The 10,585-nt window shown below is 35.9% G+C and overlaps 1 pseudogene; it reads left to right on the forward strand.

Annotated features, from left to right (window-relative positions):
* Window positions 1-1,143: 1,143 nt before the first annotated feature.
* LOC145011147 (uncharacterized) lies at window positions 1,144-3,444 on the forward strand (annotated as a pseudogene).
* Window positions 3,445-10,585: the final 7,141 nt, after the last annotated feature.

Raw genomic sequence — 10,585 nt, forward strand, 5'->3', positions numbered from 1 at the left:
TACCCTTACCTACCCTAATTAACGTCATTCACATTTATTCACGTATCACAGTTTCTTCTTGTTCTCTCCGCTCACGCACTCCCTCTCGCCGACCGCATCTTGGAGACCTGCAACAAACACCGGCGACGCCGGCGACCTGCAACACCGGCGACCGGCAACACCGCGCAAACTGCAACCCTGCGAGCGATCAAGTTTGTTACTTTTCACTTTGATTTTCCGATCTCAGATGTGATTTCCGATATCAGATTTGCAATCTCTTCCTATGTATTTCCGATTTCCATTTGATTTCCGATCTATGATGTTACATTTGATTTCCAATTTCTGATTTCCATTTGATTTCTGATTTCCATTTGATTTCCGATTTCTGAAATTGATATTATGTAATTGATTTGCTGTGAAAATAATGTGCTGTAAAATAATTGATATGCTGTGAAATTGATTTGCTGTGAAATTGCTTTTTTGTTCTTCTCTCTAGCCTCTGAAATAATTGATATGCTGTGAAATTGATTTGCTGTGAAATTTGCTCCTTCCGATTTCAAATTTTCCTTGAATTGTTCTTCTCTATAGCATCTAAAATAGTGATTTGTTCTTCCTGATTTCTGAAATATGCTGTGAAATAGTGATTATTTTGTGAACTTGATGAAAAATGAATTAACAATTAATGAAATTGATGAAATATGAAGCTGATGAAATTTTTTGTTCATGGATTATATTTGTGTTAACAGATGATTGTTTTGTGAAATTGATATGTTGTGATAATCTATTTTTTCTATTTTGATTAGAATTTTGATAAAATAATGAAATCATTTAGAAAGGTTAATGAAATTGGTTTGTTGCTTAAATATTAATATTATATGTATTCACAGATAATGGATTAAAACAACACTACACTTGTTGATTGTGAAACATCTTTAAAAATGAAAAAACCAAAATTTGGGTGGGATAATCGTAGCTTCATGGTGTTTGTTGATTCGTGCTTGATTGAAAAAAAAAAGGTCGTAAACCCACTTCCTCCTTTGATAAAATTGGGTGGGAAAATATACAAAGACGTATTAAGGAGAAAACAGGTTATAGCCTTGAAAAAAACAACTAACAAACAAATGGGAGAACATAAAAAAAGAGTGGAAGCTTTATGACCGCTTAATGAGGCTTAAAACCGGACTCGGTGGGACGAGAAGCCTAGTAGATGCGTCCCCCGAGTGGTGGGAGGAGAAAATAAGGGTATGATTACTATTTTTTTTTTTAATTATTTTAAGTTATGATTGCATATAGATTGAACATATTTGATTTACAATATCTTTTTGTCTTGTAGGAGAATAAAGATTATGCCAAATTTAGGAACAGAGATTTGAGCATATTTGATGAGAAATATGCTATTTTGTTTCAGGATTCTGTTACCGTTGGAGATCAGACTATGACTCCATTACAATTTCAAAACAATAGCAATCAAAACGAAGAAAATATGGAGGGCAAAGGAGATAATGATGAAATCAATTTGGATGATGATGAGCCTCTTTTTACTAGTCTCCATGAAAGTAGTTCAAGTAAAAGGAAGAGGCTAAGTCTGTTTCCAACAACCGTCCAACCAAGAGTAAAAATTCAATTTATGAAGAAAAAGTTGATGCTTTATTGGATGCCATATCATCAAAAAGCACACAAACTTATCCACAAAATAATCCATCCCCAACAATAGCAGATTGCATGGCCATTGTCATCAAGTTCCTCGATTTTCGTAAAGGGTCCAACAATTTTTCACAAGCCTTGTTTGTCTTCACCAAAAAGCAAAACCGTGAAGCTTTTATGTTCCCAACAACCGACGAAGCCAAGATGGAGTTTCTTAAGCTACTTATGAAATAATGATTTAGCTATATGTGTTATGATTTGACATTTATGTGTTATCCTTTGACAATATGTGATATGCTTTGACATTATGTGTTGTCCTTTGACATTATGTATTTGACATTTTATATTATGTGTTATTGTTTGACTTTATGTTATGTGTTAATGGTTGACATCATTTTATTTGTATTATGTAGGATGGATAGTGATGATTCTAATTCATCGAATGATAATGAAGAATGTGTAATGGAAGAGGATAGAGAATTTGAAATGTTATGTGGATTAGCTTTGAAAGGGATAATACTCGCTCGTAACTTACGTACACCATGTCACACTTCAGATCACACAGGGCACATGTTTGTTACAGAAGTACTAAATGGCCATCCTAGACGTTGTTATGAGATGTTTAGACTCAACGTACCGGTTTTTAGACAGTTATGCTTAGATCTTGCTACAAATTACGGGTTATAACAAACCCGAAAAGTATCTATAGAGGAGTCTGTAGGAATATTCTCGATGACTTTGGCGCATGGGTGTAGCAATAGATTTGTGCAAGAATTTTTTAATCATTCAGGGGAAACGATTCACAGGCATTTTCATACAGTTTTGGAAGCCATGCTAAAACTGAGTGACGACATCATCAAGCCAGACGCAAACTATAATGATCATGTTCCCAAATATATATTAAATAACCCTCGGTATTATCCAATGTTCAAGGTATTATCCAATGTTTATTTTCTTGGTAGTCAAACTTTAACAAATAATTTATTTATTATATATTTTTGAATTTGAAGGATTGCATTGGTGCCATAGATGGGACACACGTTAGGGCATCGGTTCCACAAAAAGATGAAGTGAAGTACATTGGTCGAAAGGGATATGCAACACAAAATATAATGGATGTTTGTGATTTTAACATGTGCTTTACATTTGTTTGGGCCGGTTGGGAGGGGACTGCACACGATACAAGAATTTTCAATGAAGCCTTACAGAGACCAGATCTTAATTTTCCCTATCCAACGGGTGGTTAGTATTTTTTCTTTTTTTTGGAATACAAGTTTTATGTTTTTACTACTTGTTTGAAACAGATAATAAATGTTTGTTTTATTTACAGATAAATATTACGTTGTTGATGCTGGATATCCAAATACGAGAGGGTATCTTGCTCCATACAAAGGCTCTAATATTCGTTATCATTTACCAAATTTTCGACGTGGACACACGACTGCTATTCGTGAACCTCGTGGACCGAAAGAGAAATTTAACTATCTCCATTCATCATTGCGAAATATCATTGAACGAACTTTTGGAGTGTAGAAAGCTAGGTGGGTGTTATTAAGAGACATGCATGTTAATTACAAGTACAAGAACCAAGTGAAAATTGTGATAGCATTGATGGCGATCCATAACTACATTAGAAAGGTTGGTAGGTTTGATGAAGCGTTTAATAAGGCACAACAAGAATCCTACAATCCTGTACGAGGTGATACCGGCAGTGATGTTTATGAAGAAGGTCCAAGTACACGTCGCACGAGCAATGATGATCTATATATGGCAGCGAGACGGGATATTATTGCACAAGATATAATCACATTACGTAGATGAATGTGATATTATCTATGATATTTTTTATGAATTATTTACAATTGTATGAACGTAATTTTAATATTGTCATGGTCTAATCCAAAAAATTAGAAATATTTTAATTTGTATGAACGTAATTTATATTTTACATTTGTATGAACGTAATTCTAATATTGTCATGCTCTAATACAAAAAGTCCTTTTATGAATTATTACAATTTGTATGAAGGTACTAATTTTAATATTTTCATGGTATAATCTAAAAAATTAGAAATATTTTAAAAGAAATTTACATTTTATATTTTCTAATAAAATGTTTATAAAATTATAATATGTGTTTAAAAAAAAATTAAGTATAAAATAATATATGTAAAGTAGTAAATCAATGTAAGTATGTAAACATGTCCTTTTTTTTATCATTTTACATATAAAAGTTAAACCAAACACTTTAACTTTTGATTTTTCTCTTCAAAAGTTAATCCAAACACATTTTAAAAAAGACATCCTACTTAGTATTTAGATTAGAAATTTAGAATCAACATATTAGTCAAGTAGGTCGGCCCCAACTTATCACAACAATTAATTGACAACATCACCTAAGTATTTTATTACATAAAAAATTCGCAATTAAATGATTTGAGTTTATTAGTTTAATTAAATTTGTAGCGATTATTTATTTCTTTCTATTAACAATTCACGCATTATGAATATTAGTATAACTATGTAAGATAATCTATTGAACCATCGTTTTTTTTAATAATAATATTTGACAATTTAATATTAAATATATATATATATATATATATATATATATATATATATATATATATATATATATATATATATATATATAGGTTCATGTGAGACGGCCTAATTTTGTGAGACCGTGAGACGTATTTTTTTATTTTTTTTTTATTGTTTTTAGTTAATTCAAGTTCCGAAAATAATATTTTAAAAAAGAATTTTTTGATTTTTCCATTTATTTTGCATTTTAAAATTATTTTTAGAATATGTACAGTGTAATATTCTATTTAAAATATTTCACGTATTTTTCAAAAAAATAGGATTTATTTATTTATTTTAGTTAATTCAGGTTCCGAAAATAATATTTAAAAAAAGAATTTTTAGATTTTTCCATTTATTTTGCATTTTAAAATTATTTTTTAGAATATGTCAGTGTAATATTCTATTTAGAATGTTTCACGTATTTTTCAAAAAAAAAAAACGGGATTTTATTTTATTTTATTTTTATTTTTTTAGTTAATTCAAGTTCCGAAAATAATATTAAAAAAAAGATTTTTTTGGATTTCTCCATTTATTTTGCATTTTAAAATTATTTTTAGATTTGGTCTCACGGTCTCATAAAATTAGAATGGTCTCAAATGAACCTAAACCTGTATATATATATATATATATATATATATATATATATATATATATATATATATATATATATATATATATATATATATATATAAAATACATAGAGGCCCAATATTATTTTGCGCACCAGGCCCTCAAAATCAGCGGACCGACCCTGGACGGAGTGTAAAACTATTAATTGTCTGAAAATAGTCAATACTTCACGAGGCCACCATTAAATTTAGGCATCTCGGTATGCATACCACGAGAGGGTTTCATGCCACCTTGGCACTTCTAAAGTTTTTGGATTTTCTTGGAAAAAGTTGGGAACATCACGCTAATGTTCTTAAGAATGGTGAAAAGTCGAGACGGTTTCGTGGTGATATAAGTGTTACCCTGCGTTCTTTTCACCAAGAGATGCAACGATCAATCAGAGTATGGTAAATCCAACTCTCTCACTCTCTCTTCTTTTCACTTATAGCTTTCTTCTTTATGATTGTTAGTAGTACACCAGCTTTGGTGTTCTTTTCACCGAGAGCTTAGTGAGTTACCCCCCAAAATACCGATACACATACAGTCCACATAACCATGTCACACCATAACATATCATAACAAACTGAGCAGAACAACACAAAACGGGTCCACAACTTAACAGACTGGAATACCCCTGGGCCCACAGTGTGAGTTTGGAATGCCTACCGGGCCCTCAGCTCACATCTGGATTGCCACCGAGCCCTCAATACGAGCCTGGAAAGCCGACCGGGCACTCATCTCGTATCTGGAATGCTCCCAAGTCCTCAGTATGAGTCTGGAATGCCTACCGGGCCCTCAGCTCATATATGGAATACTCTAGGGTTTGTTGGCTACCACACGGAGCAGTACAACCTCAACCCATCCCACATAACATATCAACATGTAACAGATAATGCACATACAGGCAATCAATCAGTATCACAGGTAGTCCTACAGACCTACCCTCTAACATTTCAACTAGCATGCATAACTAACTCATACTCAACATAATACAACTACTAGGATATCATATCCAATGGGCCGACCTTGGTGCCTTAGACCCCTTAGTATAGTGAGGATAACTCACCTCGCAACTGTCGTCGGAAATAAGAAAGCTCAACTCCCGGGTCCAACACGAACTCCACCACCTATATGTACCATACAACCTTTTTCATAAATCTCCCAATTACCAGAAACCAACAGGATCCAACTGGTCAACCCTTGGTCCAAGTCAAAGTCCACAGTCAGAGTCAACAGTCTATGTTGACTCGACTCGCCGAGTGCAGATCACTAACTCGTCGAGTTCTTCCTGAATTCGAGAAGTCATGAAATCCTTGATTGGCTCTTCGAGGTTCCCTTTTTAACTCTTCGAGCTCATACGTGGCCAAGATTTGGAAGAAACCCTAGCCAACTCACCGAGTTCAAGGCAATCTTCAACGAACTCGCCGAGTTCATGGCCATCTTCATCGGATTCGCCGAGTTTATCATTCAACTCGTCGAGTCCTTGCAGTTCTTAATCCATGCAGATGCTTTTTAAGCCATGGCAAGGTCCCAGATTACAGATCCAAGCTCCTAAGGCATGTTTATCACGTAAAGTTGCAAACTTTACGCACATACAAGGCTTTAAAGGCCCTAAATGATCAACCTAAGCTCTTAATGGAGTTTTACACCTTGGGAGAGTCTCATCCATGAACAAGCTGGGAACTTTATGAATCTAGAGGTCAAGGGAAGTCCAAATCTAAAGTTACAACTTCAAATCTTAGCTTAAACATAGAGAGCCCTTCAGAACACCCATCCAAGAGAGGTTAAAAGAGAAATGAGCTTAAGGAACAACCTAATACCTTCCAAAGAGTGATGACTGAGGAATTCCTTAGCTTCCCACGAGTTCCTGGCCTTGCTTTTCCTTGCTACCCCAAGTGTTTCCTTCTCCAAGGTTACTCCTCCAAGCTTGAACACACCAAAGAACACACACACACACACGATTTAGGGTTTGAGAGGGACAAGAAGCAGTAAGGGGATGCTGGTGGAGGACAATGATCCTTTAAATAGGGTGTAAAACCCCCAGAATTTAGGGTTTCATCTGCCAACTCCTACTCGCCGAGTCCCTTAGTGGACTCGCCGAGTAGGTCACTAAACAAGCGTTCTATTCCCGCTGCTACTCGGCGAGTAGAGCAACCAACTCGCCGAGTAGGTCATAAGGCCAATTATTCTTCATTTGAATTCATACCTGGAATCGGGGCGCTACAATTCTCCCTCACTTGAACTAGACTTCGTACTCGAAGTTTGCTGCGGTGAACAGTCCCGGATAATGCTCTCGCATTTCTGCCTCCGCCTCCCACATCCATTCGGACCCCTTCCGGTGCTCCCATTGTACCTTCACCAAAGGTATTTCCTTGTTCCTTAGTATCTTCACCTTTCTCTCCAGTACGGCTACGAGCCTCTCCACATAATTCAGACGCTCATCGACCTGAATATCATCCAACAACACCACCGCCTCCTGATCCATGATACACTTTCGCAACTGTGAAATGTGGAAAGTGTTGTGTATCCGACTAAGCTCCTCCGGTAGCTCTAGCCTGTAAGCCACCTTGCCAACCTTGGCAATGATCCTGAACGGCCTAATATATCGCAGACCCAATTTTCCCCTCTTCCTGAAGCGGATCACGCCCTTCCAGGGTGAGACCTTCAGGAGTACCATATCCCCCACCTAAAATTCCAACTTGGACCGGCGTTTGTCGGCATAACTCTTCTGTCGACTCTGAGCGGTCTGCAAGCGCTGTCTAACTGTTGGGTTTTGAGCATTCTAATACTCCTAAGTGTAAATGCAACCCTAAATACCTTGGATCTATGTTTTCTCTATTATACATGCAATTATGAACATCCAAGGTATTATTCTAATCTAGCATACAAAATAATGAATATAACAAGATAGAATACATACCTCTTTGATGTAGAATGTCTTCATGAAGCTTGAGTGCCTAGTGCCTCAAGTGTGACACCTCAAATGGTTCACACAACACCAAATACACTTGGAATAACTTGAGAGAATTCTACAACTTATGAAATCGGCTAGCCCTTCTTTTTCCTCACACTAGTGGCCGATTTTGGTGAATAATATGATGCTTATATAGTGTGTTACAATTAGGGTTACACCATGTAAGCCCTAATTGTCATGACCTTTCATTTCCATGACCCATGGGTTATGTAACCTCCATGGAGCATCCATGGAGTATCCTATGGGTTCAACCCAACTAGATAATCCATAGAGCATTAGCCCACTATATAAGTATGGATGATTTACACAATCAACCCATATATTTAATTAGTCTTCTTTTGATCACATAATTAATTCTGGATCAATACTAATTAAATATTATTATTCTTATTATTAATATACTAGAACTTATAATATATTAATAACCATAAGTGTCTTATTTCTCTCACTTAGTCTATCCAAGTGCATGATGCCATGCAACCCAAATGGACCATGTCGGGTCGGGTCAAGTCATGGACCGAGAGGTCAAACAAACAAAACAAAGTCGCATACCCATCGTGAAGGTTCGCTGGAATGCCAAGCGGGGACCTGAATTCACATGGGAACGCGAAGATCAGATGAAACAAAAATACCCTCATCTCTTTCATGTTCACTAGTGTCTTTACTACTTTGAATTTCGGGACGAAATTCCCTCTAACGGGGGGATGATGTGACAACCCGATATTTCAACTCTTTGTAATGGCCTAATAGGTCAAGTATTGTAACCATTTTTTAGTTAATAAAAATTAACGTTGATAATAAAATGTCCAAAAAGTTTCTATTTAACTACCTACTATGTTTTATATCATTAAACCGGGATCGTACGTAAAAAGAATGCCCAAAACCCGGCTTCGTATATTGAAGTTAAGATTTTTCCAAATTCGGCTTAGCATCAAACAACTAAAAACTCGAATCGGAGATCGAGTGACTTTTGGCCGGAATGACCTAAACGAGAATCGAAGGTCTCGACAATGGTATTTCAGCGGTAAAAAGTCTGGCAAAAACCGACGTCAGATAAAGAAGTTATGAATTTTTAAAGAAATTCCTTAATCACGTCATTTTAATAAATAAATAATAAAAATAAATTCGGAATTTGCCGACGGAGTCTAAACAAAAGTTGTAGAGCGTAGTCTCACCTTCGCGGGGATATAAAGAACGTCGAACACGGAGTTCGTATGAAGAAGATATGAATTTTTGAAGTTTATTAAATAAATTATATATTTATTTAATTATTAACTCTTGGTATTATCCGAAGGAGTCAGCAGATAGGGCCGAAGTACGCGCCGTGTACCCTCGTACGCCCCGCGTACTCAAGGCCAAGGCCTCGGATCGTCCACGTCCCGGTCTATGCGAAGCTAGCCTGTCCCATCCGAAATCCGAGGCAGTCGAGGACTCGGTCATGCGTGACATACGCATACGCCCCGCGTACCGAGGCGGTTCCAGCCTCCTATAAATAGGATGCGAGGGTTCCAGGAAAATTTGCTCATTCTCTCTCACTTTTCTTGCGTTTTGCCTCGTTTTCCGTGCCCGCACTACCCCGAAGCCCTGATCATTTTTCTCAAAGTCCTGAAGGTCGATTTTACTCTCGAGATTCCCGAGAATCCTGAGAATAATCCGTTTCCCAAGACGAAGCTCTGCCCGGTTTTCCATCTCGCTATCTTCAAACTTTCAAGTGAGTTCATACCCCTTAATTAACCCTTTTAATATTCTAAACGCTTTTATATGCTTTCTATGGGGGGGAAATACAAGTAAAACACACGACTACTATCGGGTGTTATATATAAAGATTATTATACACTTTTATTAAGTGGAATCATGTGTGATTTATAAACTTTATAGGGAACTCCCGTATACAAAAATATATTACAATAGCATTCTATCTTTAAAACTATAAATGGTTGTAATGCATGTATAAACTAAACATTTTCTTAGATTTAAAGTATGTTGTGTCTATCTTAGACGCTACAAAAATCTATGCTTTCATAACAAGTGATTCCTTTTCTAGATATTCTAAAACAAATGAGTCACACTTTTAGAAAACTATAATAGGTATAGTTTTATGAGGATATTGCTAAATTTTACATATTAGTAACACGATTTTCGAGAAATCAGTTTCATGTACAATAACAAATGAACATTTCAACACGTAAATCTGTTTTTATACTACGGTTCTGTGAGACATTTACTTCACGTACGTTCGAGTACGCATTTCAAGTCCTGTATTATATACCAGAATCCCTTGGAAGGGGAGCATGGTTTTTGTGTATAGATCTATACGGGCTTGACAACCCGTGCCCTGACTGTTAGCTACAGTCCACCGTTTGGGGTAACAAACGTCATAACATTCCAACGCTTGAAGAACGTTGTGTATAGGCATTCCGAGTCAATAGTATGGTTATAAAGCTCACAGGAGGTATTAAAAATACATTGATTTACGAGGTTTTCAAACATATAGGTTACTTTTACACTTACATACATTTTGGAAACAAACTTTGGTCTGGAAGGAAGACTACTTTTATACTAGTAGAAAATACAGGATTTTCTAAACACAAACAAACAAGGACAAGATATTTCGTTTCGTACAAACATTGTCATTAAATACTTATGAAACTCACTAGCTTAAATGCTGATATACTCTTTCAAAATTACTTGTATGTCCCAGGGATTCAGTAACTACATGTATCATTATGCTTTTGATGAAGAGATGCTGCGACACCAGTTTAAATCTCATATTTTGACATCATATTTGTAATTG

The sequence above is a fragment of the Lactuca saligna genome, chromosome 1, assembly GCF_052625555.1.
Source record: "Lactuca saligna cultivar CGN05327 chromosome 1, ASM5262555v1, whole genome shotgun sequence".
NCBI classification, from domain to species: domain Eukaryota; kingdom Viridiplantae; phylum Streptophyta; class Magnoliopsida; order Asterales; family Asteraceae; genus Lactuca; species Lactuca saligna.